Source organism: Papaver somniferum, chromosome 3 (genome assembly GCF_003573695.1).
Source record: "Papaver somniferum cultivar HN1 chromosome 3, ASM357369v1, whole genome shotgun sequence".
NCBI classification, from domain to species: domain Eukaryota; kingdom Viridiplantae; phylum Streptophyta; class Magnoliopsida; order Ranunculales; family Papaveraceae; genus Papaver; species Papaver somniferum.
Window position 1 is genome coordinate 69,289,441 of NC_039360.1, and position 7,991 is coordinate 69,297,431.

The 7,991-nt window shown below is 35.2% G+C and overlaps 1 long non-coding RNA gene across 1 annotated transcript; it reads right to left on the minus strand.

Moving 5' to 3' along the window:
* Positions 1-5,099: 5,099 nt before the first annotated feature.
* Positions 5,100-7,732, minus strand: LOC113361341. The gene is made up of 3 exons (XR_003365088.1): positions 7,351-7,732; positions 6,301-6,385; positions 5,100-5,370 (listed from the first exon to the last, which is right to left on the minus strand). It is a non-coding gene; the product is annotated as an uncharacterized LOC113361341 (long non-coding RNA).
* Positions 7,733-7,991: the final 259 nt, after the last annotated feature.

Below are 7,991 nucleotides of genomic sequence, written 5' to 3' on the forward strand. Positions count from 1 at the left end.
GAAGATTCATCTAGTTTTCTAAAGATCATTATAACACCTTGTTGATGGGAGAAAGCGATTTCCTGGTTTTTTAGGAAAGTGGAGAGACGACCGTACGGAGGAGACCCTCAAAGGGAGTTGTGACACCCAACTCTTAATCCTGCTTAACTAATATAATACACCCTAAATGATACGCCAAATCTAGATTATTGTTTTCAAGAACCATAACTACATAAGTTAATCCTAAGTCAAAACCCATACACTCTGATACTTTAAATATAAGAATCTCTCAGGTGATATAAATATATTAATGTATTGTTTTACAGAATCAGGAAAGAAATATAAAATAAAAGATATACAAAATGTATTTATTCGATTAAGCTTTAAGTAACGTAAACGGATGTCTTTGCGCGCCCCATTTCTTCTGGTATCTGAAATCTGAAGTGAGAACGAGTGAGCACATCATCCTAAAGTGGTGCTCTATGGAAACATATAACTCTCATGTAATCATCAATATGCATCACGATTCTTCTAATGATAATACTGTAAACAAATTTCCATACAACATAGAGCAGAAGATTGCTTCTACTCACTTCCCCAGATTTTGCGTCCATAGTGGTAATATCCGTGAAAGATCCACCACCGGATGGATCTACGAGAAAAGAATTAAACAACCTAAACATATGTTATCCCAACCTCGTCTCACTCAATGGAGGGGAAGATGCTAGGAATAACTCCAGTCTCAAATGATAGCAGGAATCCAGGTACCGTAGGATTTTAACGTGGAATGCGTACACCTCATAAATCCCAATGCCACCATCTAAGTCTAGAATACAATAAAGTTTTGATTACTATGATCTGACCCCGCACAACAGCTTCACAAAAGTCCCGATCATTATTCGTAGATCAAAGTCTCCAAATAATAACCATATCCAATCATGAACCTAGAATTTCTTCCTAAGTCAAGGTCATAGTAACCTAGTCATACTACTAAGACTGAACAATCAAGTATGATATGCACAGAGTGATATCCCCATATAAAATGTAGTATATATAATAATCAACCGGGGTAAAGCCGGACTACTAAGTAATAATCAACCGGGGTAAAGCCGGGCTACTATCTTAAGACAATAAAATGTAATACTATTTATCCGGAGTAAATCCGGGCTACTAAGTAATATTCAAACAACGTAGCATTGCCCTACTAAACTTAGCAAAGAGCTATGGGGAATCACAGACAATCTTCGCAGGAAACCACCCAACGCATATCACACAACATACTCATTCAATTACAAGCAAGATGCTACAGAGAATAAGGACTCATCGTGCTCGCAGATAGAATAACTTAATGATTACAAAAAGGTTTCAAAGTTCCCACCTGATTTGATGACAAGCCACGCCTACCTCGAAATCCACCATCCACTGATTCGTCGTATGAATCGATCGTAGTTAATAAAGATCAACTGTTAATCACACAAGCGCTCTAAGAGACCAAAAAGCTCACACAAAACTCATAACGTAATTTCATACAATTCTCTAGTTATAGGCTAAGTGAAATAACTAATGGTTCTAATTCTATTAGTGGTTCCACAACCTCGTATTAAGTGTTCTAGGCATAAATTAATATCTACGTATCCGAATGAGGTCAGATTGGGTGTCATCGGAAAGCTCTCGAAAAACCCGACAACTTTGTAGAAGGAACCGAAAGATAATTCGGACCAGAAATGGTCCAAAAACTCGAATTAGGTTTCTATCACTAAGCCCAAACCCATTGGGCCTGATCCGTCCGGCCCGCAATACCAGCCCGCTAAACCTGATAATCTGGCTCGGTCTGACTCGCCGAGTCAACACGGTCAACTCGGTGTGACTCGTCAACTCACTGATTTGACTCGGTCGTTTTTACAAACACATGATGGCCATTATTAAGTTTTCCAATCTTAAAAGACTACTTGTAACAGCACAAGAGTCGAAGTATCGGGGCCTCTAGATTTCTCATTTATAATCGATAACTAACACCTGATAGCTGTTCAGAACGGGGACTCCCTCCTCTACAAGTTTCTAGTTATGACCAGAATCCAATTCCAACTCGAACATACCTAAAAGTGTCCGTTTATTTGCTATCTCACCGCAAAATCCAGAATATCAGACACAGCGACTTAACTTCGAAAATTCATAACTAATTGTGTATTTAGCCAAATTGAGCAAATTAAAGTGCTATATAAAGATGAGAGACTCGTATACACGTATCAGGTGTACCAAAGGGATAATTCCCAATTTAAGTTAATCAATTTCATGCAAAAAAAAGACGGCAGAGGAACATAATAACCACATAAAATCATGAATTACGTATACAATGAACTTATTTGTTTCTACTCTATTCTTCCATCTAAGAAGTACCCAAATTAAAATAAACATACAAGAATCATACAACAGGTTTACCTTGGTTGTTTAAGGGTGTTCTATCATCCCCATCATCCAATTTCAATCATTATCATCTTTTCATCATAAACACCATGAACTTCTCCATCATCATCACCATTAACTATCTTCATATCTAACCCAACTAAGAACACCATGATAACAACTCCATAACCCTCACTCATCTTCTATCCTACTGTTTTCTATTAGCTTCAATACTCTATCTAGTTAAACCTTACAATAACACAACTCTCTCACCTCTATTCATTCATTTCTCTCCTACCAACACCAAGAACTCAATTTCTCTTCATCTACCGAGCTTAACCATCGTATCCTTTTGTTTTCCACTTTCCTATCTTAAATATCACTCATACACCTTCCCTCTCCTACATGACTCAGCTCCCGTTCTCCTAATGCCAATAGCACCACCTTTCTCTAAGAAGAAGATATACTTCTTTATGAAAATATCTATTCAAACTAATAATTCAAAATCTTAAATAAGATTTACTATTTACCACATTCTAAAATACTAAAGGCTAACTTCTTGCTAAACACGGGATCTAGTAGTCAGGGTAGAGGTACCGGTCAACAAAAAGATCAAATCAAATAACTATAACTGGTCCACGACGGTCAGCGGTCAACGGTCGAGTCAATTTCGCGTAACTTTTTGAGGCCCATCTAATAGTACTAGTTGTTTGTCCAAATTATTATTTTATTAATTTCTATTAATTAATGTTTATATTAAATTAATTGCGCCATTAGCGGTTAAATGGTCTCTTGACTGGTCTAATAACGTTGACGAGCTTGAGGGTCCTTACATTCTCCGCACATTATAACATTTTCGTCCTCGAAAATCAATCCATCCATATGAATCTTCAAAACTCTCCACCTTATAGAGAAATACTATCTCTCACCTAAATGTAGGTACTGCTCATATTTACAAACATACGAAATTAAAATTCATCTAAGATGACTTGAATACCTAAGAGTTGATAGTGATTTTTATGTATTGATGTTGAGTTTGTGTATTCTACAGTCTGTTAAATATTGAACTTATAATTCTGTCAATTATCATTAGTCGTCATATACATTTTATCAAGAAAAAAAAATCTATATGGTACTAATTAGTTCGATACTAGTATTTTATTATTTACATGTCTTCATTAATTTATTAGATTATTTCTTTTAATTTAATATAAAATTGCACTGGTTTTTCTAGATTATATTTTGCATTGCGTACTACCAACCCTGCGGCCCTTCAACAAGCTGCTGAGCTTTTCGGTGATCATTTGCTCAAGTATTTGAGGCTCATTATCACTGGTGATGGTTCAGGGTTTGTCCCCTTACAGCAGAGATTAGCTACCTTGCCTATCAAAGATGGTGGTTTTGGCATTTACATCATGGCTGACACCCGTGCATACTGTTATCTTGCTTCTCAAAGTCAGACGACTTCAGTGCAGAAGGTGATTCTTGGTAACTTATTCTCAACTAACAAAGGCTATGCTTATCAGTTGGCTCTTCAGAACTTCATCCAGGTATGTGGATTACCCTCTTCTTTTTGTGTCAATGACTTTTTCATTTTTTTATTTCATTTTTCAATTTTTCAATTTCTTATTTTTTTATTTTTTTTATTTTTTTTACAAACCACAAATATATTATTCTTATTTTATTTCATATTTTTATTTTATTTTAAATTTTTGATTATTGAAGATCCCTACTACTCGAAAATATTTTAATTAGTACCTCAAAACATATAAGTATCTGCATTTGTAGCATTATCTGTTTTTTATATTTACTGTATGTTCCACACATCAATATTATTGAATATTTGACTCAATTCTCTAAACAGATTTATCTATGTTTGTATTGTCATCGATTTTCTTTAGTTCACTATGCATATTTAGACATTTCCTAATTATATATAGATGTTGTAGTATTAACTATGTACCCCTTAATTATTTTCCTTGCACCTTTAACAAGTCCAAAGTCATCATACCTAAATTTATTCGCATAAAATCACCTCATGACAAACAAATCCTTACTTCATTTATGAATGAAGTACAAATATCGAGTGTTAATCTAATAGAAAGTTAAGTAATATATAAGTAAACCAATCATCCACTACAATCAAACTCAACTGACTACTTCGTTGTTTTTCACTATATTTTACTAGGATGTTTCTTATAGGAATTAATATTGTCTAAAATTTTTGGCTCTAGGTTTCAGCTACACCGATTTATATTCACGAAGATAAGTAAGTCTAAATTCTCCGCACTAATTTCTATTTCAATAGATAATGGCTCTGCATACATGTAACAAAAACTCAGTAAATTCCTAAATGAATTTGAGATCTATCAGTATTACTAACCTCATTACTTTTACAATCTTGAAAAAAACTTTATGTTCGAAATTTTATACTAATTAATCTCTATTGACTTCTAAGCTATAATATAATTGGTTTAACCTACATTTTTTTTATACTTCATAAAAATGCACACACAACAAGAAAATGGATCAATCAACCAAATAAATTTTTTAGTTTTTAATAGCTTTTAGTGATTAAAATTTATCTCACATCCCAACCCGATTCTAAACTAATCTAGTTCAACATTTGGTACTAACTATCATCTATGGTTCCCCATGTAAGATCTAGTAGTGAGCTCTGATACCAACTTGTGACACCCCAACTCTTAATCCTGCTTATTAATATAATACAACCTAAATGATACGCCAAATCCAGATTATTGTTTTCAAAAACCATAACTACATAAGCTAATCCCAAGTCAAAACCCATATACTCCGATACTTTAAATATAAGAATCTCTCAGGTGACATAAATATAATAATGTGTTGTTTTACATAATCAGGAAAGAAATATAAAATAAAAGATATACAAAATATATTTATTCGATTAAGCTTTAAGTAACGTAAACGGATGTCTTTGCGCGCCCCATTTCTTCTGGTATCTGAAATCTGAAGTGAGAACATCATCCCAAAGGGATGCTCAATGGAAACATATAACTCTCATGTAATCACCAACATGCATCACGATTCTTCTAATGATAATATTTTAACAAATTTCCATACAACATAGAGCAGAAGATTGCTTCAACTCACTTCCCCAGATATTGCATCCATAGTTGCAATATCCGTGAAAGATCCACCACCGGATGGATCTACGAGAAAAGAATTAAACAACCTAAACATATGTTATCCCAACCTCGTCTCACTCAATGGAGGGCAAGATGCTTGGAATAACTCCAGTCTCAAATGATAGCAGGAATCCAGGTACCGTAGGATTTTAACGTGGAATACGTACACCTCATAAATCCCAATGCCACCATCTAAGTCTAGAATATAATAAAGTTTTGATTACTATGATCTGACCCCGCACAACAGGTTCACAAAAGGCCCAATCATTAATCGTAGACCGAAGTCTCCAAATAATAACCATATCCAGTCATGAACCTAGAATTTCTTCCTAAGTCAAGGTCATAGTAACCCAGTCATACTACTAAGACTGAACAATCAAGTATGATATGCACAGAGTGATATCCCCATATAAAATGTAATATATATAATAATTAACCGGTGTAAAGCCAGACTACTAAGTAATAATCAACCGGGGTAAAGCCAGACTACTATCTTAAGACAATAAAATGTAATACTATTTATCCGGGGTAAAGCCGGGCTACTAAGTAATATTCAAACAACGTAGCATTGCCCTACTAAACTTAGCAAAGAGCTATGGGGAATCACAGACAATCTTCGCGGGGAACCACCCAACGCATATCACACAACATACCCATTCAATTACAAGAAAGATGCTAACAGAAAATAAGGACTCATCATGCTCGCAGATAAAATAACTTAATGATTACAAAAAGTTTACAAAGTTCCCACCTGATTTGATGACAAGCCACGCCTACCTCGAGATCCACCATCCACTGATTCGTCGTATGAATCGATCGTAGTTAATAAAGATCAACTGTTAATCACACAAGCTCTCTAAGAATTTAACCAAAAGGCTCACACAAAACTCATAACGCAATTTCATACAATTCTCTAGTTATAGGCTAAGTGAAATAACTAATGGTTCTAATTCTATTAGTGGTTCCACAAACTCGTATTAAGTGTTCTAGGCGTAAATTAATATCTATTTATCCGAATGGGTCCAAATTAAGGGCCATCGGAAATCCCTCGAATAACCCGACAACTTTGCAGAAGGAACCGAAAACTAATTCGGACCAGAAGTGGTCCCAAAACTCGAATTAGGTTTCTATCACTAGGCCCATGCCCATTGGGCCTGATCCGTCAGGCCCACTAAACCTGATAATTTGGCTCGGTCTGACTCGCCGAGTCAACACAGTCAACCCGTTTTGACTCATGAACTCACTGATTTGACTCGGTCGTTTTTACAAACACATGATGGCCATTATTAAGTTTTCCAATCTTAAAAGACTACTTGTAACAGCACAAGAGTCAAAGTATCGGGGCCTCTAGATTTCTCATTTATAATCCAAAACTAACACCTGATAGCTTTTCAGAAAGGTGACTCCCTCCTATACAACTTTATAGTTATGACCAGAATCCAATTCCGACTTGAACATACCTAAAAGTGTCCGTTTATTTGCTATCTCACCGCAAAATCCAGAATATCAGACACAGCGACTTAACTTCGAAAATTCATAACTAATTGTGTATTTAGCCAAATTGAGCAAATTAAAGTGTTATATAAAGATGAGAGACTCGTATACACGTATCAGGTGTACCAAAGGGCTAATTCCCAATTTAAGTTAATCAATTTCATGCAAAAAAGAGGGCAGAGGAACATAATAACCACATAAAATCATGAATTACGTATACAATGAACTTATTTGTTTCTACTCTATTCTTCCATCTAAGAAGTACCCAAATTAAAATAAACATACAAGAATCATACAACAGGTTTACCTTGGTTGTTTAAGGGCGTTCTATCATCCCCATCATCCAATTTCAATCATTATCATCTTTTCATCATAAACACCATGAACTTGTCCATCATCATCACCATTAACTATCTTCATATCTAACCCAACTAAGAACACCATGATAACAACTCCATAACCCTCACTCATCTTCTATCCTACTGTTTTCTATTAGCTTCAATACTCTATCTAGTTAAACCTTACAATAACACAACTCTCTCACCTCTATTCATTCATTTCTCTCCTACCAACACCAAGAACTCAATTTCTCTTCATCTACCGAGCTTAACCATCGTATCCTTTTGTTTTCCACTTTCCTATCTTAAATATCACTCATACACCTTCCTCTCCTACATGACTCAGCTCCCCTTCTCCTAATGCCAACAGCACCACCTTTCTCTAAGAAGAAGACATACTTCTTGATGAAAATATCTATTCAAACTAATAATTCAAAATCTTAAATAAGGATTTACTATTTACCACCTTCTAAAATACTAAAGGCTAACTTCTTACTAAACAGGGGGTCTAGTAGTCAGGGTAGAGGTACCGGTCAACAACAAGATCAAAATCAAATAAACGGTCCACCACGGTCAACGGTCAACGGTCGAGTCAATTTCGCTGACTTTT